This window comes from Camelus ferus, chromosome 9 (assembly GCF_009834535.1).
Source record: "Camelus ferus isolate YT-003-E chromosome 9, BCGSAC_Cfer_1.0, whole genome shotgun sequence".
NCBI lineage: Eukaryota > Metazoa > Chordata > Mammalia > Artiodactyla > Camelidae > Camelus > Camelus ferus.
Genome location: NC_045704.1, coordinates 18,168,678 through 18,190,192, shown reverse-complemented (window position 1 = coordinate 18,190,192; position 21,515 = coordinate 18,168,678). Strand labels below are relative to the sequence as shown.

The 21,515-nt window shown below is 51.3% G+C and overlaps 1 protein-coding gene across 2 annotated transcripts in view; it reads right to left on the bottom strand.

Moving 5' to 3' along the window:
• The window catches only part of AKT2 (AKT serine/threonine kinase 2), a 45,178-nt gene extending 29,178 nt beyond the window's left edge, over positions 1 to 16,000 (bottom strand). For both annotated transcript variants that reach the window (XM_032486033.1, XM_032486034.1), the window contains exon 1: positions 15,844 to 16,000. The gene's annotated coding sequence lies outside the window, so the exon portion shown is untranslated. The remainder of the gene's footprint in view (positions 1 to 15,843) is intronic.
• Positions 16,001 to 21,515: the final 5,515 nt, after the last annotated feature.

The window sequence follows — 21,515 nt, the reverse complement described above, 5'->3', positions numbered from 1 at the left end:
GACATTAGGAAACAAATTTTAGGCCGGGCGGACAGCAAGTGCAAACCTCCCAAGGCAGGAAGGAGCTTGGGGAGTGTGGAGAACTGCCCAGGCCCGGTGTGGCTACAGGGTAAGGAGCCGGGCTGGGGTGGATGGGGAGAGCACGCAGGGCCTGGTGGCAGGTGTGGTGGGCAGTTACGGAATTAGGGAACTCCTCTCCAACACAGGGGCCCATGCTGCACTTTCCCCTGGTACGAGCTCAGTTCAGAATGGGCCTGGGTTCCCAAACAGGGCTGGGGTAGGGAACCCAGAGTCCAAAGGACAGGTGGATATGGAAGGCAAGGACAGCAGCCTGGTGTCCAATCTCAGCTCTCTCCTCCCCTGACCCCTCTCTCCCAGGCAACTTCATCTCTCAGAGCCTCCAAGATTAGCAGCACCAGGGCTGTCAGTAGCACTAAAGCACCCACTGTGTGGCTACTGCCTGGCCCCCAGTGGACACCCAAACATGTGGCTGCCACGATCGGAGAGAGGAGTGAAGGTAGCCAGGTGTGGTCAAGAGTGGTCAGGGCTGCAGAGTCCAAGAGCCAATGCCAGCTGGGTGGCCTTGAGTGGGCCGGTGCTCCCACAGAGTCTCTCCTGTCCGCTCTCAGCCACCCCACCAGAGGGCTGGGGCCCTGACCATGACCGTGACCGTGCCCAGGGGAGGGCAGAGGCTCTGAGAGGGGAGGCATTTACCTTGGGTTTCCCAGCTGAGGGGTAGTGGAGGCCCTGGCTGCTACTCAACACACCAGAGCCACTTTTTACATTCTAACTCTGGGGACTAAAAAGCCAGCAGCAGTTTGGGTGAGGACAGGGGGAGGGACTGGGAGATCCCCTGCATCCTGCCGGGATCCTGATCCCGGGATCCTGCATGTCCTCCCACTGAGGGTGGCGCCTCCGCTGAGGTGTCTGTGACGCAGGCCTGCAGTGATGAAACACCATCACTGCAGCCAAGAAGATGGCCTGCTCCCGTGGGAGCTGCCGCTGGAGGACACCCAGGCAGGAGGACACAGACCTGCTTCTGGAAGTGGGTGTCAGCCCACAGGGGCCTGCCTGGCCGCCTACCTGCAGGCACCACATCCCACAGTCGGGAATGCCTGCATGGCCCCACCCCACTCACTGCTTCCTAGGGTGCCTGGGCCTCAATCGGCAGAGGGTCTGAGCAGGAGCTGTAGCTGTTGGCTAGGGGTTAGCCAGCTGGGAGGCAAGGTGAAAAGCGCAAGGGCACCTCACAGGAGAGGACACCCTCACAACCAAGAACGCACATAGCCTCATTCATTACGGAAATGCAAACTGAAACCATCCACCAGAATGGCTAAAATTTTTTAAACTGACGATGCCAAGTGTTGTCAAAAAAGTAAAGGAATTGCTACTGGTGGGGGTATAAAATGGTTCAAACCACTATGGGAACTCGCTGGGCAACAGGAATTAAAAACTCAATATATCCCTCCCCAACGGCCCAACGGTTCCACAGCCCCCCAACAGAAATGAGCATATCTGTTCACCAAAAGACACATGCTAGCATGTTCACAGCAGCAATACTCACAGCAACCTCAGAACTGGAAACAGACCAGGTGTCTACCCAGAGGAGAACAGATAAACAACCTAAGGTAAATTCACACAGCGCAACACCACTCAGCAATAAAAAGGAAAGAACTACTGATACCTGCCCCAGGGATGAAGTGTAAAAACCTGAAGTGGAGCGAAAGAAGCCAGACGTAAAACAACACATCAAGTATGAGTCCACAGACAGCAAGTTCAGAATAGGCAGCACGACACTGTTTCTCACTCATAAAACTGCGCAGAAAATCACGGAAGCAAATGTCCAAAATTCAGGAGAGTTGTTACATTCGGGAGCAACAGAGGAGTGGGGTTTCTAGGAGCAGACAATATTCTATTGTGACCACACAGAATTACAGCTTTACAGTTGTTACACTATACTGTGTAAAATATGTTGAACATATTTTTCAGTATTTTTTGACAAAAGAAGTATCATTAAAAAAGAACCTGGGTGTAGCAGTCTAGAAGATACAGAGAGCTGAAATCAGGCTTCCTGGCTTCCAGGGCACCCCCAAACCCCCAAGACTGGCTTGCCTGGATTTTCACCTCAAGGCCAGTCACCAGTGAATAAAGAGGAGGAATCTGAGGTCCGAAGGATCCAAATTTCAACCCCAGGCGCTGCTGCTTCTTGGCTGTGTGACTGCAGGCAAGTGACACTCTGTGCGCCTGAGTGCTCCCATCTGTACACGATCCGGCTGGAGGAGGGACCCGCAGCCCTAGAGGGAGCAGGGCCCCAGGCTTCCAGCCCTGTAGCCCATGGTGGGCAGGGCTGGAGTTTTGGTGAGAACATGTAATAGAGAGGAAAGCTGACGGGGAATGAAGATCACCACCCGCAGTGGTCAGCTCAGGGCAGGGAGGGCGAGGGGACTGGAGAGGGGTCCCTAAGGGGGCTCTGACCGCACTGGCAAGGTTTTATTTTTTAAATAGTTGCTGAGTACATGGGTATCACTTACTCACTCTTTCATTCTGCCTCAAACATCCTAATAAGTTACTATTTTTCTAAATTTTAGCCCTTTCTATTCCCATCTGTCTGCCTCGGGGATCCCGTTTCTTGATGATTTCCAAACTGTAGCTCCCTCCGAAGCTTCACCTCACACTGCTGGGGTCACTCACGTCCATCAGAAGTGACTGACAGGACAATGCAGGGCCAAGAGGAGAGAGGCCCTCGCATGACTGCCTCGTCCTAGCCAGCAGCCCTGAGTAGGGACTGGGTGGGAAAGGGTCCTTTCAAACCTCTTTCTTCATCTGTAAAATCAGTGTTGTCGTGGTTCCTGCTGCTAAGAAGGGTGGTGTGGCCTAGCGCTTCTGTCCTCGCCCCTCCTACAATCCAGGACCTTGTGGCCACCTGAGTCCGAGCCCCTTCCTCCTCTGCTCAAACCCTCCCTTGGCCCTATCTCACCCAGAGTAAAAGTAGCCAAAGTCCTTACAGGAGCCCCAGGACCCTATGAGGTCTGCTCTATCCCCCCTCATCACTTCTCCAAACACACACTATGGCACTGGTGCCTCTGACACACAGGGACACCCCTACCTCAGGGCCCTTACACATGCTGCCCCCTCACTTGGAACTCGCTTCTCTGAGTATCCATAGGGACCCGCCCCACTTTCTTCAGCCTCTGCTCACATGTCTCTTTCTCTGCAAAGCCTCCCTACCCTCCCTGGTCAACAGTGCAGCTAGCTGATGTCCTCTTATCCTTTACTTTTATTCCTAAGTGCTTATCATCACAGACACAAGTGTATCTATTTACTTGTTCATCAGTTTACTGTCGACTTGTGCTGGGTTCACAGTGGGCACTTAATATTTGTGGAATAAATATAAGAGTGAAGCCCTGGGCCCAGAACAGGCTCAAAATAAGTTAAATTCCTTTCCTTGCCACTTGTCAAGTCCTTTCTCTCTCACCTCCTCTCCCTGACCTGCTTTCTATGCCAGACAGCACAGATGGGATAAGGGAAGCAAGAGGGGGAGGTGGAAGCTCTGTGTCTCCTGGAGCTGCAGACAGTGAGGGGGCTCCTTCCTGACACCTTGACCCCCTGGGAGTCTCTGTCATCTACTCTCTAATCTGCACCTCACCTACAGCTCCCAGAGGAGGACTTGCTCAGGAGAGAAATTCAGACACAACAGGAACCTGGCATTTGCCAGGCAGCGCCTGCCCGTGGGACCTTGGAAGGAAAGGCACACAGGGCAAGTGGAGAGAAACGTCTCCCTCGTTTGTCCGCAGCCCTGCGAACCGATCCTGCGTTCTGTGAGGGCGCTTCAGCGAACGCGATAAAGCGGAAAAAGCACACGTCCTTGGAGGAGTTTCTCTTGTAGAACAAGCTTATGCCTGTGCATAAGGTTCTCAGGCGGGGTTTCTCAACCTCAGCACTAGTGACATTTGGGGCTGGATAACTCTTGTTGTGGGGGCTGTTCTGTGCACTGTAGGAGGTTTTAGCAGCATCCTTGGTACGTCTCTACTGGCTAAAACCAACAGCACACCCTCCCCCAGAGTTGTGACCATCAAAAATGTCTTCAGATATGACCAAATGTCCCCTGGGTGTCAAGCCATCCCCTGGGTGAGAACCACTACTCTGAGAGTATTGTTGCTGGACTAATGAAACCCTGGAAGCAATCCAAATGCCCACAACAGGGGCCTAGTACGGTCACAACGGTCAACGGGATACCAGTGCTAAAAAGAGTCAGTGCCCATACAGCACTTGGTACATGCCTGGCACACCTAAGTGCTTTACCGGGGAATTCAACCCTCACAGCAACCTTTGTGGCAGGTGCTCTGATCATCTCCACTTTAATGAAGAAACTAAGTCACGAGCGTGAAAAGACCTGTCGCATCACCAGCTCAGGAAGTTTGGAGCTGGACTGGGACCACATGCACCATGCAGCCCGTGGAGTCGGGCAGACCTGGATTCAGGTCCCCGTGCCTCGGATGCACAGCCTCCCGGGTCTCAGCTTCCTTCTCTGTGCAAGCGGGGTGACAGAAGTGCCCTCACCACCACAGGCGCACGCACGGGAGGAGCCCAGCACAGCGCCCGGCCCTTGGAGGAGGGCCACCCACCAGACAGAACATAACGCAGTCGTCCCAAGTGTGAGAACCAACCTGGACGGGCCATCAGCATTCAGCGTGCTCACGGCACTCCTCATCGCCTCACTTCTGAGGTGCTGCTTTCTTCACAGATTGACGTTCCTGAGACTGACATGCATCTCACAACCCACAGATAAACTTCACCTGCAGCATCCTTTTCAGAAAAGTGGTTATAGGATCAACGAATGGAGATTACAGGGAACAGTTTTCGGCTGGAGGACACAAGGCATGTTAAATGCCATGTGCAGAGAAGGAACTGTGCCAAAGAGACAACAGAGGCAGAAACTTAATGGGAGCAGGAGTCAAGGTGGCCTCAAGAACCAAATGCATTTCAACCTCAGCTCTGCCACTTGCTGTGTGACCAGGCAAATCGCTTCCCCTTTCTCTACCACGGTTTCCTCATAACAACGGGACAGAGCTCCCAAGCTGCTGTGAGGATTAAATGAGTTCATCCACATAAAGTCCTCTGAACAGAGCCCAATCCGGCAACTACTCAACACCGACCTGGAGTTATCATCTCCTCTGAAGGGGGAGACATGGGGACCGTCACTTCCTACGTTACACTTTTCTCTAACATGAATTTTTACCTATTCTACCTCGTTGCTAAGAAAGAGGCATTAAAGACCCTTTTTTTTTTTCTTCTCTTGAACACCACACGCTCCCCGCAACTGCCCCATCTGCCTACTTGGAGCAGGTAGGACAGGAGACAGGCTGAAGACGTGGATGGGCTGTGAATGATGCTGGGACAAGAATAAGCACCAGAGTAGGTTTTCTCTCTTGCCACCACCCACACCGCCCGTCTCCTCGCCATCCAGGGCCTTACAGCACCCCCAGAAATCATGTCGAACGTCTCAGTCTGCTGGGCCGCAGACGCCAAATACTCTGAGAACCCCATGCCATAGCCAGAGGGACCGTCCAAACACAGCACTGGCCCTGTCCATCCCCTGCTTGGGGGTCACGTCACAGGCCCCTGTGGAGACTGCAAAGGCACACCTGAGGTGGCCCCTGCCTGTCCTCCAGCCTCACTGGTCAGCACACTCTCCCCCTCACTTTCCCCTTTTCTCCTTGCTCTCTCTCACCCCAGAGCCTTCGCACATGCTTGTCCCTCATCTGGGGGACCATCTTCACCTGCTAAACCCTCGTTTCCTTAGGAAAGCCTGCCCTGACTACACCCTGCCCCATGAGTCACAGGCCTTCAGAGCTCGGCTTTTCTCCCCCCACAGCACTTACCGCAACTGTCACTTGTACAAATATCTGGGTAATGGTGCCTCCCCCATGGGACTAGGCGCTCCACAAGGCAGGGACAGGGTCTCTCCTAGTCCCCAGTCTGTCCCTGGCCCTACCCAGCACAGGGCCAGGCCCAGAGCTTTCATTAATTCAGAATGGGGGTGGCAAACAGAACCACAGCTTTTGAGCTCAGAGTTCTGCCAACTGAAGGGAAACAAAAAACTCTGCATTCATTCATTCCACAAACACGGAACCCGTGCTGTGTCAGCACTGCTCTGGTCACAGGGAGACAGCAATGACCAAACCAGAACTCCCTGCCCTGGGGGAGTTTACAGAGGGGTGGGGCAGGAGGAGGGTGGACAGGCATTAACACAAGTAAATTAAATAAATAGGTAAATTACACAGCACGTCAGAATCTGACAAATGTTATGGAAGAAAGAAGCAGAGAGAGGACTGAGTGTGTAGGAAAGGGTGAAAATCTCTGGTTTTATATACGGTGGTCAGAGAGGGGCTCACTAAGATGGTGGCACCTGAGCAGGACCTGAAAGAGACAAGGCAGCCCCATGGAGACCTGAGGGAGGGCAGCCTAGGCCGAGGAAGAACAGTGCCAAAGCATGGCCTGCGAGAGACACTGTCAGGTGGTACAGAGGGGAGTGAGGCACAGGCAGCTACCCAGGAAGCTGGGGGCCTGGCTGGGCAGGGCCTGGATGTCCACTGGAAGGGCTGAGGCTATTTCTTGGAGAGAAATGGGAACTGTCGGCTTGAGAGGGGTGCAGTGTGCAGAATCCTCTGGCCCCAGTGAGGCAGCGGCTGGGATCAGTCTTCTCTTCCAGGAACTGTCTCCCAGAAGAAGCCCTGTGCGCTGGCCTGACACTCCACCACCTGGCTCACTTGGGGACCACGAGGACTCATACTTCACAGACGGGGAAAACCAGGGACAGGAAGGCGGGGCAGCTAGGACACAGCCAAGGAGGCTGGATAATGCTGTCCCAGCCTGAACCTTCTCCACCTCCCTCTGGCCTCGCTCCCAAGAAACCTAGCCCCATCCCACATCCCTGCCAGCCCTCCCTTATCACCCTTGATGCCTTGCAGACCTGGGCTGCTCACACACACACACACACACACATGCACACGGGGCCCCTGCAGTCTGGTGTAGGGGGTCCTCCCTCACATCACAGATAATGGTATGGTGGCTCCATACCATTATCACCATCATCCACCTGGAAATGAGGAGAGGCCTGGTGGCGTGAGTCCCCACCTTATCCCTAGGACACCCTGGAGCCAACAAGCAGGGTCCTAACCAGGGCCAATATTTACTGGGTGCTCACAATGTGCCAGGCCTGGATTCATATCAGTAATCCTCAAAGCAACCCTGTGAGGTAGATGCAATTATTATCCCCATTCTTCAGAGCAGGAAACTGAGACCCAGAGAGAACAAATCTCATGCCCAAGATTATACTGCAGGTGACTACAGGAGATGGCTGATATAGACAAGAGAACTTTCTGAAATGACAAAAACGTGGCTACTGGCGCTAGTCCAACTAAAGAACTGAATTTTCACTTCAATTTCAATTAATTAAAATCTAAATAGCCACACATAGCTAGTGCCTAGCATATTGGAGGTGCAGCTCTATAAAACTTCTGGTAATGAAGCACTGGGAGCCTCAAGGTAGGGGTTGGGTGGGGTCGGGTTGAGGCGAGCACCATGGATGTTCACAGGCCCAAGAAGCTGGATCATACTGGCCTGATGAGGAGACGCTCCCATGATACACCATCTCTCCTGAGCCCTGGCTCTCACCCCAGAGCCAAAACAGGGCTCTGAGGCCCATACTCACACCTGGAGTCCAGGATGATTCAAATCCCAACTAACACCCGGCTGCAAGGGTCTCTTCTCTGAATCCTTGTCTATAAAACAGGATCCTAATAATGATCTGACCAGGCACTTACTTACACTTCAAAAGATGCTTTTTTTTGGACAACCCAAGGTCATTGTGGAGATCCAATGAGATGTGCTTCAAGCACAGCTAGGGATGAGGCCGGCGCTTTAGAAGACAGGCAGCAACTACACAGAGGGGAACTCCAAAGTCAAGGGCCACCCTGAGCCTAAGTCAGAGCTATGGAAATAGCAGCTACCCTAATACTGTCACTAGCTGGTTAAAAGGAATCATCCACACAGGGAACTATATTCAATATCTTGTAATAACCTTTAATTAAAAAAAAGAATCATAAAAATGATTCATAACATGTCCATAGTAACTTCTTGAAAATATTATCTAAATGAAAACACACAGCTAAAAAAGCAGACAACGCTCAGATGCTACCCTAAAACACATGCTTAACACCCCGCTGCCACCCCTCCCCCCAGGTTCTTGAACACAAGTTTGAGAAGCGCAGGGACCCCAGACCTGGGCCCTGCCACCCTCTTCTCTCTTCCATCCCTCTCCCCAGCTCCACCAAAGTGGCCTACTCTCAATGTCATAGTGAGACCACCAGCTCCACCAAAGTGACCTACTCTCATCATGGTATCTCCCGCCCAGGGCCTTTACCCGAGCTGTACCCCTGCCTGGCCCATTCCTTCTGGCATTTCATATCACGGCTTGAATGCCTCACCTCAGGAGACTTCCCCAAGACCCAGTTAGATCTCTGTTCCCCTATCCAGAGCACTGGTGAGGTAAATGCAAGTCCTCTGTTTCCTCCACTAGACTAGGTGCTGCTCCCTGGCGTCCAGAACTATGCACAGCACATAGCAGATACTCAATACGTTATTTGGTGAAAGAATGGAATATATACAAATGACGAGAAACAGCCAAGGGCTGGCTCCGGGAGCCATTCAGAAATCAGACCCCAAGGCGGGGGGTGGGGGTGGGGGGGCAGGCGGGCGGGCAGGGGAGTGCCTTCCACCCTCATCCCTTCCCCTAGCCTCTGGGGAAGGATGGGGCTGGCCAACGCCAGGGTTCCACAGGCATTAGGGGGTGGAGAGGGGCAGCCACACCCCATCTCCCAAGCAGGCATCGAACGGATCTAATCTAGTCATTTCTGGGACAACTAAGGCCTACTTTGTGCCAGCTCTATCTAGAAGAGAAAGCAAAAAAGATTAGAACAACGGTAACCATCTCAGAAACAGTGGCCATGGCACTGCTCAGAGGCAAAAGAGCCAGTCTTTTTTTGTGTTGTTTTTTTGGTGGGGGGAGGCAGTGGGGAGAGGTAATTAGGTTGGTTGGTTTATTTTAATGTAGGCACTGGGGACTGAACCCAGGACCTCAAGCACGCTAGGCAAGCCCTCTACCACTGAGCTATACTCTCCACTCAGAAGGGCCAGTCTTAAAAAGGCAGGCTTGACCCCAGATAGAGTTCAAATTTCATGTCTGTCACCTACCAATACTTTAACTTCGGTTAAATCCAATAACCTGCCCTGGGCCTTCATTTCCTCGCCTGTGAAATGGGGAGAAGAGCTGCACCGCACTCCCAGCTTGTGGCGGGACTGGCGGGAGCAGGCACTAAGCCCCGCGGTGGCACCTGGCACAGACAGTCCGCTCTGCCAGCTCTCAACCACAACACAGGCTTTCCGCACAGCGCTCTGAACCTCGGTTTTCTATCCACAAAATGGGGTGATGCTGCCTACCTCACAGGCTGCTGTGTGTCCGAGGGAGTGTGCGCAGAAGGCTCAGTGTCTGGCCAAGCAGGAGCTCTGCGATGGGCATGATGGATATTCCCGTCCTGTGTCCTCCCCAGCAGGAACCTCCGCTAATCAGCCTGCCACTGCCTCCCTGCCAACCAACAAGCCCAGGCCGGCTGCATTCAGAGCCCCTTCTCTGCTCTCAGGTGCCCAGCTGACAATCTTCAGCAGCAGCAGCAGCAGAAGCAGCAGCAGCAGCAGCTCAGATCCGTCGAACACCTTCCCTAGAGGCCCCGTGCCAAGCACTTTCTGACACGTTAGCTCCCTGAATCCTCCCTACAGCCCCTCTCAGCAGGTATGTTCCCATACCAGCTGAGCAAAAAGCATCTCAGAGAGATGAAATGAGGCCCCCAGGGTTGCATGGCAACCACGGGAGGAACCAGGAGCAGGGTTCACACCCAGGTTGGCTGCCCCCAGCCCAGATCACTATACGATAACCCACCAGACAATGAACACCTTGAAGCCAGGCTGGAAAGGCCTAGAGAAGTGGGCAAGGGAGTGGCAGCCACCGCAGTCTGTTCAAAAAGGGCCCACGAGGTGGCAAACCAAGGCAGCCTTGGATTTCTGGCCTCACCCTTAGAAACAACATCTGCGGACAAGCTTCCTGGGCAGGACAGCTGGGCTTGAGGAACTTTCTGCAGGAACCTTTGACATGTAGTCTCCCCTCAGCCAGCCCCAGCTTGCTGTCCCCTGTTTCTGCACCCAGAGCAGCAGAGTCCTGACGTGGGTGCAGAATTGGTGGTGGGTCCTGCCCCCAAGGGGCCAGGTTGAGCTTCCCCTCCACCGCCCCTCCCACCCCTGCTCCCTCATTTCTTCCCTCCCTCCTGGTCCTGCTCCCAGGGCTGTCTCCCCAAGCTGGGCCTCTTGCTGCTTGGCTGGTTGTCCAGAAGAGCCTGCCACGGAACCACCCTACCGTGCAGCCCAGGCCTGGTGGTTGAGAGCCTTCCACCGAGAGCTCTTGGGAAGTTGAAGAGAGGCCCAAGGAGGGGAGTCCCTGGGTCCCCAGAGGCTTGGAGATCAACTGCAAAAGACATTCCTCTCCATCCCCCCATCCCAAGGGATTTCCGGAGGCCAGAGGAGGTTTATTCTGAGCGGTTCCGTTCCTTCCAGGCAGACACCTCAGAATGAGCACTAAGTCTTAAGTTCCAGGCTCAGGTATGGGATTAAAAGTCACCCTCACCCATGGTTACCAAGTACCTTCCTGGGCTGGGGGGACTCCATTCTGCCCAAATTCAGAGCCTGTCAGTGTTGGAAAACCCAGCACAGATTACTGAGACTCCAGGTCTCAGTTCTCACCCCTGGTAAGTGGGAATCAGAACTAATTCCTCTTCAGCCTGAGGGGTCTACACTCAAGTCCTCCCATGGCTCTTCTTTGCACACCAGTCCCTACCTACGTGTCACCTCCTCCAGGAGGCCCTCCCTGATGATCCCAGCTAAAACACAGCATCCCTACTCTCCTTCCCATGATTCTCATTCATTTTGCCTTTGTAACATCAATCACAACCTGACGTCCTATCATAGGTTTGTTTGCTGAGTACCTGCCTCCACTAGAAGGTAGGCCCACAAGGCCCAGACTTCCAAGTTCTAGAGCAATGCCAAGAATGTTGCAGGCCTTCAGGCACATAAGCTGAGTGGAAGGCAGAATCAGCAAGTGGTTTTTATCAGGTATTATTGCTATTCTGTGCTGTTATCTGATGTTAGCCCAGCTGTTTGGTTGGGAGGGGTGGACAGAAAATCAGCCCATTGAGCCTCCCCCATCTGTCCCTAAAGGGAACAGCCATGGGCCCTGGGGAACACGGTGTGAAAACCACAGAGTAGGGAGGCAACTATCAGGCCTTCGCTGTTTCTACAGCAAAGATTCTACTCAAGGGGGAAGTGGGAGGCATGTGAAACTCCCTGACTGGCTCTAAAATCTACCCCCACCCCAGGAAGACGCCTGAGAACCTCTCTTATGGCAAAAGGCATCTTCTAAAACCCAAATCTGATCAAGCCGCTCCTCTAGATGGTCTACAAGGCTGAGTAACTCAGCCCCTGCCGGCCCTCAGCCCCTGGCCTCCCCCCCACCCCTTCCATCGTTCGCCCTGCCAGGCCACACAGGCCTCCCTGCAGCCAGTCCCTGCACCTCACCAAGCTCAGTCCTCACTGTGATTTTTGCATTGTGGTTCCCTGCCATGCCCCAAGGCCGTTCCTTCTCCTTTAGGTCACCTTGTCAATCTGGGATCAGTTCAGAGGCCTTCCCAACGGCCCATCACCTCCCTTCAACCTGCCCCTGTTTATTCACTGGACTTAGGGTTTGTCTCCCTCAGCTCCACGGGGGTAGGGCCTTTGTCAAGTGCACCGCTGTATCCCCAGCACCTGCAGCAATGCCAGGCATGCAACAGGTGTTCAATAAACAGTGGTAGATGAATGAAAAGCTTTCCTCAGCTCTGCAGTGTCTACGGAATCAAAGCCACACTTCCTGCCCAGGCTCACGAGGCTCTGGGCAGCCTGGCCCCTGACTCTCACGAGCATTTCTGCTACCCTCCCTACTCGAGACCACTCTTCTGCTTCAAAGCCTTCAAAAGGGCTGTTCTCACCTGGGTCCAGGCCGTTACTATCACTCCTGGAGCTATGGTGGAGAGTCAATAAAGTACATACAGGAAAATGGTCTAGTAGTGCCTGACATCTGGAAAAGGGCTAGAATTTTGACCTTGGGAGGGGCTCCAGGCAGCAACTGCGCAGAAGAGGGAGAGGGCCTGGGGGCCGCATTTGCAGTCTCTCATTATGTATGTCCCCCACCCCTCAAGACTCCAGAGCACTGCCCCCCCCCACACCCCCATTTCCTCATCTGGAAAATGGAGATGTTAATTTCAGCCCTGCCCTCAACTTGGTGTTACCTGATAAGGCTCTGTAACCTGGCAAGGGCCTTTTAAATCCTAGCAGAAATAATAAGAATTACCATTACTAAGACATCCTGAAGTCTCATCATGTGTCAAGCACTCTGCTTAAATGAGAACAGGAAATGTTTACTGCAGGCCTGCACAGTTACAAATGTGGTTAATTTCCACAAAGTAACTCATTTAGCCTTCACAATAACTTATCAAGAGGGAATTGTCATCTTCCCATGACACAAATGATGAAACAGCTCAGAAGAGTTGAGGAACTTGCTCAAGGTCACACAGGCAGTGAGCTGTAGGGGTGGATTTGAACCCTGTGCTCTGAATCACTTCAGCACAGCTCTTTACCAAGGTTAGAAGCCAGGACACCAGATTCCTGGAGGCTGGCTGGGGGGCTGGATTCCAGGATGCTGGACAGGGCTGAGGGTGGGGGATGAGGAAGGATAGATGCCCTCGGACTGCCAATTGAGCAGTACCAAGCACCATTCTAGCAGCTTCTCTTGGACTAACTCATTTAATCCTCACAACAGCCCAAGATGTGTGCCATTCTGAGCCTACTGCACAAAGGTGAACACTGTGGCCCAAGCCAGGACATGGAAGTACCAGAACTTGCACAAGTGTCCACTACACCATCATTGTGCAGGGACTTCAAACACAGTCCCCTGGTAGCTATGTCACCCCCTGCATGTCTCATGTCTCGCCTGCTGTCTCCTCCCAGCTCCCAGCAGACACTCTGCCCTGGGTTAAAAGGTGCCCTGGCTCAACTCTGAGGAGGGACCAAGTTTTATCAGCAAGCCCAGAACTGCTGGACTGGCTGTCGGCAGAGGTGCTCGATGCAGCCCTAGGCTCCAAGGGTGAGGGGAAGAAAACACCCCAGGGTTCAGCTGGCAAGGTCCAGGGCAGGAGCTTTGAGGTGACAGAGACCGACACCAGCTTGGGACCTGGTGAACAAAGAGTTCAAACTGCAGCCTGGCCCCCTAGGGTCTGACAGACCTAGGACAAAGCAATTCCTCCTCTGAGTCCCAATTTCTGACTCTGAGAAATGAACAGAAACATCATACCCACCCCTGGGTGCCACTCAACCACCATTCTAGTTACATGTTGACAAGAGGTTCACTCTGAGGCCAAACCAGGCCAGGGGTTCACATTCCAACTCTACCACTTCTGGCTTTAAGATGTGGGCAAATCATTTCATTTCATAGCAAGCATCTCCGTTTCCTCATCTGAAAAATGGGCAGCACACTTCTACCTAGCTCATAGGAGTCTCAAAAATGGGCATAACCACACCTACCCCATGGGCGTGTTTTGAGATTTAAATGAGGTCACGTGTGTAAAAGGCCTGTCACGTGCCTGCCATACGGTGAATGTTCAATAAATGCTGGCTATTCACTAGCTCTGAAATGATTTGCTGCTCTGGGACTCGGTTTCCCCTTCTTAATGGAGATCATGACGACAGTACCCACAGCTCTAGGATGTGCGTATTCAACAAGTTAATCCATAGGAAGTCTTCTGAACAGCATGTGGCACATAGAATGCACTCAATAAACATTAGCCATCGATCTCATGATTATTGTTTTTACTGATGGTGTTAACCTCATCAGGCAAACTCGCTAAAAGCTGGCAGACCAGAGGCACAAACCCCTAGTGCAGAAAAATTCTGCAGAGCCACCATGGCCTCATAGAACTCAGGGACCATTCTCTCCAGCAACCACAACCCATGAAAGCCAGTCAGCTTGGAAGCTGATGGTGTGGACCAGAAACGACTGTCTGCCCCCTTTGACCACATCACCAGCCCACATTAGCTGGGTCAATCAGGGACTGTGGCCAGCCCTCCAGCAACTCCAGACCCAGGGCAAAGGTTATGGAGCAAGCCAAGGTCACAAACTGGCCTGGGGAGCAGGGGTAGTGGCCTCATGTCTGGGGCTAGATGCTCCAAGAACCCACCCAGTAACCACAATGAGAAACAAGACCCAGGAGGGCTTGGCTGCCCCAAGTCCTTCAGAGCAGCCTTCCTGGGTCAGTGTGGCCCAGGGGCACCCCCAAGTCCCCTTGGCCTATGCAGAGAGGAACAGCTGGGAAAACAGCACTCAGCCTCACTGCCGCTTAATGGTGAAGCCAACTGTTATCGCCTGGTGGGGAGCGTAAACATGACAGGCGCTGGACTGCCAACCAAGGAGACACAAACATGTATCTGGCCTCATGGCCAGGATGGAGGGGCCTGGGTTGGTGCCTGGCCCTTTTGCACCCTCCACCAACCATGATCAGGCCAGGGTTCCTGATGCTTCTGTGAGAGGAGAGTAAACAAGGTTGAAAGGCAGACCATGGAGGACCTAATTATATGCAGGCCTCTCTGAACACAAGCGGCCCCCAAATGAGAGGAAAGGGGTCCTCAAAATCCCAAGGATAAAGACGTTCCCAGCCACCCTGTTCTCAGGGAGAGGTGTCCTTCCAAACACTCCTTCCTCCCAAGTCTTAAGCAGGTCCAAGTGCACAGCTCCTCAAAACCAAGTTCGGTATCCCCTTCCCTCCCTAATATGGAGCCGAAAGCTCAGAAAACTTCAGTGGCTTCTAAGACGTCTCCCCACCCCAAAACCACGGCAAGAATTTACCGCAGAGATGTCCCACACACCTTAAAATAAGGCCTAATAATATGAAAAGGGTAGACAGCAGTCCGACTGACCACCCAGTTACCCCCAAAGTCAGTAAGTTCAATAAAGGCTGATTCCACTCCAGCTCAGCGTAGACCCCCAAGCTCCACCCACCAAACACAGGAGACAGAACCCCTCTCCTCATCACAGCGCTCCCAAAGTATTCCCCTGGACCCCCACTTGGGCCTGTCCCCCCGCCCCGCGCCATGCCTCAGGATTACAAACTTCACAACCCTTCCCCTTTGATACAGCGAGGCTCTACGTTCTAAGGATGGCTCCCCCCCAGGACCTCAGTGGTACAACCCAGAGGGCGCTACCCCGGCCACACTTGGTTCAGCTCCCTCCCCAGAAGCCCCCACCTCCCTAAACAAGCTCTAGGAGCTGTTTCCACAGCCCCGTATAGGTACAGCCCCCTACACTTAGTAAGGCGCTCCCCTTCAAAGGCTTAGCTCTCGCACACCAGGCGCGCTCTCCCCTCCCACCCCACTGGCTCAACCCCTAGCCCGCACACGCTGGGGTCGCATCCCCGCACTTTGATATGCGCCCCCTGCCGCTTCAGTGGTACAGCCCGCCGCCCCCGCCCCCTCAGGGCCAGTCCTACCGCCCCCGAGCAGCCACCCCCACTCAGTCCCGGAAGGGGGGGCTCGAGGACCACGGTCCCTACCCGGCAGGCACCGGTGGTACGGCCCAGCGCGGCACTGCGGGGGGTCCGGACGCGACCATCGCGGGGGGGGGCGCTCGGGGACACGCGCTGGCGCACTCACCTGTCACCGGCGGCCGCTCAGCCTCTCTGGCGGGGTTCTACTCCTGCCCATCGCCACGCTGCGCTTGATCCCGCTCCCTGTGCTTCCTGGCGGCGGCGGCGGCAGAGGCAGCAGCGGCAACGCCTTCGCCAAGCCAGGCCCAACGGCTCGCGCGGCGCGGCCCCCCCCGCCCCCTCCCCCCAGCCCCCGCTTACCACCCCCTCCCACCCTCTAGACGGAAATACCGCCTTCTCCCGCCACAAACAGGAACTGACGTAAAAAAGCGAGATGGGCTTTGGAGAGCGCTTAGAGCGCAAGCGCAAGGAAGGGGAGGCGGTGGACTCAGCCGGGCGCCTGCGTACCTTAGGCAAGTTCAAGCCGGTGCGGGCAAGGGATGTACCCCGCGCAGGCGCCAGACGGAAAGAAGAGATAGGATCGCGCAGGCGCGGTAGGATTCTGACGCCCGCTTTCCCTGGAGGCTAGCCGCTGTGATCTTTCCCGGCAGCCCCTGGTCCTTATTTACATACGCTTTGATCTCTTTTTACTCTGCTCTCGGCTTTCGTCCCGGTTCAGAGGCTCTTAAAGAGCCCTGGAGCTGCCATTAGGAAGGGTTTCTTTCTCATTGTATCCCCTCATAGCTAAGCATAGACTCTGAAGCCACACCAACCCAGCTTTACATTTCCTTGCTGGTGACTGTGGGCAGAAAGCTTGGTTTTCTGTGCCTCAGTAGCCATACCTGCAAAATGGAAGCAAACGTGGCTGCGTAGCTGGGCTGTTGGACTATTTTGTATAAACAGAACGATTTATATCAATTAGACGTGCTATGGCTCCAAAATATTAATACCATCTGCTCCTCATATGTCTGCAATTAAATATGGGATATAACTTTTACAGGGCAACTTGGGCCTTCAAAGGCCTTAAAATCGCCCTGTAAAAAAAGAGCTTTGCATAGATCCTGGCCCGTTTACTAACTAGTGTGTTAGACCTCTGTGAGACATCTTGCTCCCAGTCCCTTCTCTCTCATAGGTTGGGTGGGGCTCCCCACCTTCTGATATTCCAGTAATGCCACACGGCTTGGCAAGTATGTATTGGTTAGTGCATACTTCTAGAAGGTCTGGCTGGGACTTGAAGAACACTGGGTCCACTTTAGTCTCAGGCAAGTCCTGCTCAGGGGCGGTAGTTTCCCAAGAGGTAAGCCTAACGCTGGAACTAGCCCTTGCTAATGGGTCTCCAGCTTGGAACGCCCAGCTTTGTGTTCCTAATTCCTGGTCCTCCCACATCACAGTGTTGATAACTCTAAGCTATTCCTTCTCCCCGCCCTACAGCCCTGACCATTTTGGTCTCTCATTGCCTGGTGACAGGTCTATCTCCTCCACTGCACAGAGAGCCCCAGAAGGGAAAAACCCAAAACTGTCTCAGTCATCACCGGGTACCTAACACTGCCCAGCAAAAGTCCTGGCACAGAGTGGGCTTTTGAGGAATATCTGCTTCAAGAACTAGCCTTTCTGGAACCCTCCTATACTGCTGGTGGGAATGTAAGCTGGTGCAGCCACTATGAAGGACAGTATAGAGGTTCCTTAAAAAACTAAAAATAGACTTACCATATGATCCAACAATCCTACTCCTGGGCATATAATCTGAAAAAATTATAATTCGAAAAGACACATGCACCCCAATATTCACAGCAGCACTATTTACAATAGCCAAGACGTGGAAGCAAGCTAAATGTCCATAAATGGATAAAGAGTACATGGTATATATTACTCATCCATAAAAAAGAATATAATAATGCCATTTGCAGCAACACAGATGGACATAGAGATTAGCATACTAAGTAAGTCAGACAAAAACAAATATCATATGATGTCCCTTTTATGTGGAATCTTAAAAAAAATAAAATAAAATTTTATTTACAAACCAGAAATAGACTCACAGACATAGAAAACAAACTGTGGTAACCAGGGGAGAAAGGGGAGGGGGATAAATTAGGACTTTGGGATTAACAGATACACACTACTATATATAAAACAGATAAACAACAAGGACCTACTGTATAGCCCAGGGAACTATATTCAATTTCTTGTAATGAGGTGTAATGGAAAAGAAACTGAAAAAATATATATGTGTGTATGTATATGTATAACTGAATCACGTTGCTGTACACCTGAAACGTAAATCGACTACACTTCAATAAAAAGTAAGACTACACACACACACACACACACACACACACACACCACACACACAGAATTAGCCCTTCTGCTCTAATCCAGACTCAAAGTGACTTACTCATAGCCCTACCTCTCAGTCTTCCTGGGCTAACTTGAGTCCCTGCCCCTCTGGGGCACACGACGGATTATAACACACAGAGATCTCACCGAAAGGTCCCATGTGCTTGTGCATGAACTTACTGGGGCACTAGTACTCAAGGGTAATGCCTTCAAACTATTTTAAGACCCAGTACATACAGATGTACACATAGAGCCTAATGAAACAAAATATCACCAATTACTATTTACCCTTAAGTGTCATATTTAACTTTTTTTTTTCAGTGCTGTTTGAGACCCTGCTGAACTGATTTTTTGACCCTTGCAGTTTGAAAAACACTAGTCTGGGATTGAACAACACTCACTGGCCTTGGAATTAGGCCCTAGGTCTCATCATGCCTTTCTTGTGTCCTTGTGAAAATCTCTTCACTTCTCTAAGCCTGCCTTTCCTCATTGCAAAAAAGTATCAACAGAAATATTTAGTAATTGTTACAGGCCAGGTTCTGTTCTCAACATTGTCCCACCAATGTTATCCTGTTGCTGTCAATGCAGCTTTGAAGGTCAGGTGCAACAGTGTCTTCAGGGACTTGCTCAAGGTCCCAGGACAAGTTAGGTGTCGAGGCGGGATTTGAACTCAGGAAATCTGATACAAGAGCCTGTGCTTGGAATTAAGATCATGCTGGAAAATGGAAAGTAATGGCTCTACTTCTGTCCCTTGTGCTGCTTTGGCCAACCACTTAATTATCGTCTGGGGGCCTCAGTCTCTTAATTTCCACTTCAAGGGTGATTGAAGAGAAAATTCCCTAAAACCCCAAATTGTTCTCTACCCTCTAATCTATTCTGTGAACTTCCTGCCTGTAACTATAAATATGAGCTGCACAGGCACTTTGCTGGGGAAAAGGGCCTGTAGCTTCTCATCTGAAGTCTGCTCCAAGGCCTCTTGATTCAGAAACAATGATGAAGAATCCTACCCTGAGGGATGGAGAGAGCATCTCCTCAAAGTCCCCCTTTGTCCCCAAGGAGCGGAAACCATCCCCTAGAGTCCATTTCAACCCTTCTCAGAGACTGGGCTCTCGATGGTAATTAGGCAAAATGCCTAGACCAGCCTTGAAGAACCTCTTGGTAGCCCAAATGGGGAGGCTTCCACTCTGCCCTGTAAGGTCTGGGGGTGAGGGGGTCTCTCCCTGGCGGTGATGGCCATGGGGGAGGGGACCCTCCCTGCTACCTGGGTAATCAGGAAGTCCAAGCAGGAAGACTCAGTTTGCCCCCTTTCTTCATCCTAAGCAGAGCATTCTCAGGGGAGAAAGTCCATAGTGTTGATCAGATTCTCAAAAAAGTCGGGAACTCTTAAAAAAAAAAAGTTTTAATTTGAAAGAGTTTCCCACATTATACAGAAATGTTGAAATAATATCTTTGAGTCCCCAGACAGAAGTTACTAAGCCCCACCCTAGATGCTACTGTGTTGGAAAGATCCTTTTAGAGTCATTTTAAGTGTTTAGCAGAAGGACAGATAAGCCTCAGGGATTCTGTAAATGTTGGCTCCAATTTCCTTTTTATAAAATGTTTTATCTTTCACAAATTCTAATAGAAGATACCATGCATCATGCACATTCAACTTCTTAACACATTGACCATTTCCAAAATGTTTAAGTGGTCGCGCTAGGCTAAACGCGCTTTCGTGCAGACCTTGGGATAAAGCTTTTTATTCTCTGAGACTGAACACCTTATTGATCTGCTCTGATCACATAGGTGGCTTTCCATCACGTGAAATAAAAGCCAAAGGCCTCACCATGGCCTTCAGGGACCTGTGTAACCTGCCCCTGCCTGTCTTTCTACCTTTATCTCAAGCTATTCTTGCCCTTGACCACCATGTCCTAGACACACTAACCTCTTCTCTGCCCCACCAAAAAGACAAGCTCATTCCCAACTCGGGGCCTTTGGACTTGCTGTTCCTTTTGCCTGGACCCCTCTGGTCCTGATCTTTGCATGACTGACTCCTTCTTGTCTTTCAGAACTCAGTTCAGATCTCACCTCTTTAGAGAGACTTCCCCTGTCCACCCAAAATGCAAAAATCCCATGCTGTCACTTCTTAGCATATTTGAGTTTCCTACTTAAGCACTTAACACTAAAGAACATTTTTGTTGTTTATTTGCTATCTTCCCCCAAAATCACAACATGAATCTGCCCATAAAGGCAAGCCTCATCTTGGGCACCACTATATTCCTGGCCTTTATAACAAAGCCTAACACATAGTTGGGAGTTGGGGATCACTAGATAATTTGTTGACTGAATGTGGTTTTGATTAGGAAGTTTAAAGCTCTGTACTGGGGTGAATTTTACTTCAGGTCTGAACTTGTCTACTCACAAAAAAGTTGAACAAATAATAATAATAATCTCTTAACCTTTATTGAAGAATTCCCACATATCAGGCACAGTGCTGGGAACTATATCCATGACCTGAATATGTTCCTGCAAGCAGAAGTCTCTGTAAGGCTTATTTTGTAGAAGTAAACACAGATTCAGAGAGGTGAAGTCTCTTGCAAGATATCACATAGCCAGAATATTGTGGTACCCAAATCCATTTCCAAAGCTGTCTGAGGCCAAGCAAGTGTGCTTTACCCACAGCACTGGACTTCACCTGCAGCAGTCCAGATTTGAGATGCAGCAAAATATCATTTTATGCTGAAGTATGTGGAATTGAATATGAGAAATACTTAAAACATAGCTTCCCACATTATTAAGAAAAACTGAGATAATACGAATATCACCATTTTTAGGTCAAGAAGGGAATCATTTCACAGCTGCTGGAAGGAAAGATTTATAAACTCTATTCATGCTATTGCCACAAGATGGCGCCACGGAGCTGGCCATCCCTGCTGGAACTCAGCTGACTTGCCTGCATTTGGCCATTTTGGAGCAAGTTGGATCTTTGGGCTGTTACTGAAACATTCACAGTTTGAAAGGAAACTCTGACAGGACACCTAAATGCAACACATGATCGGAACTGGATTCTGAGCCAGGGGAAAAAATGGCAATAACAAACGTTATTGGGACAACTGATGAAGTTGGAATGTGAACTGGGATTTAGATAAGAGGAGTGTATCCATGTCAAATTTCATGGTTTAAATAGTCGTACCATGCTCAGGAAACAAAATGTTTTTATTCTTAGGAAATACACACTGAAGTACCACGAGGTAAAGGGGCATGATGTTCAACTTAACTCTCAAATAGTTCAAAAACACATGTGTATGTATGTGTATATGTATGTGGGTGTGCTTATGGAGAGGGGGAGGAGAGAAGAGGGACCCATAAGACAAATGAAACAAACGGTTGGCAAATCTGGATAAAGAGTATACAGGAACCCCTTGTACTATTCTTGCTACTTTGCTGTAAGTTTATAATTATATTAAAATAGTTACCGCTCCC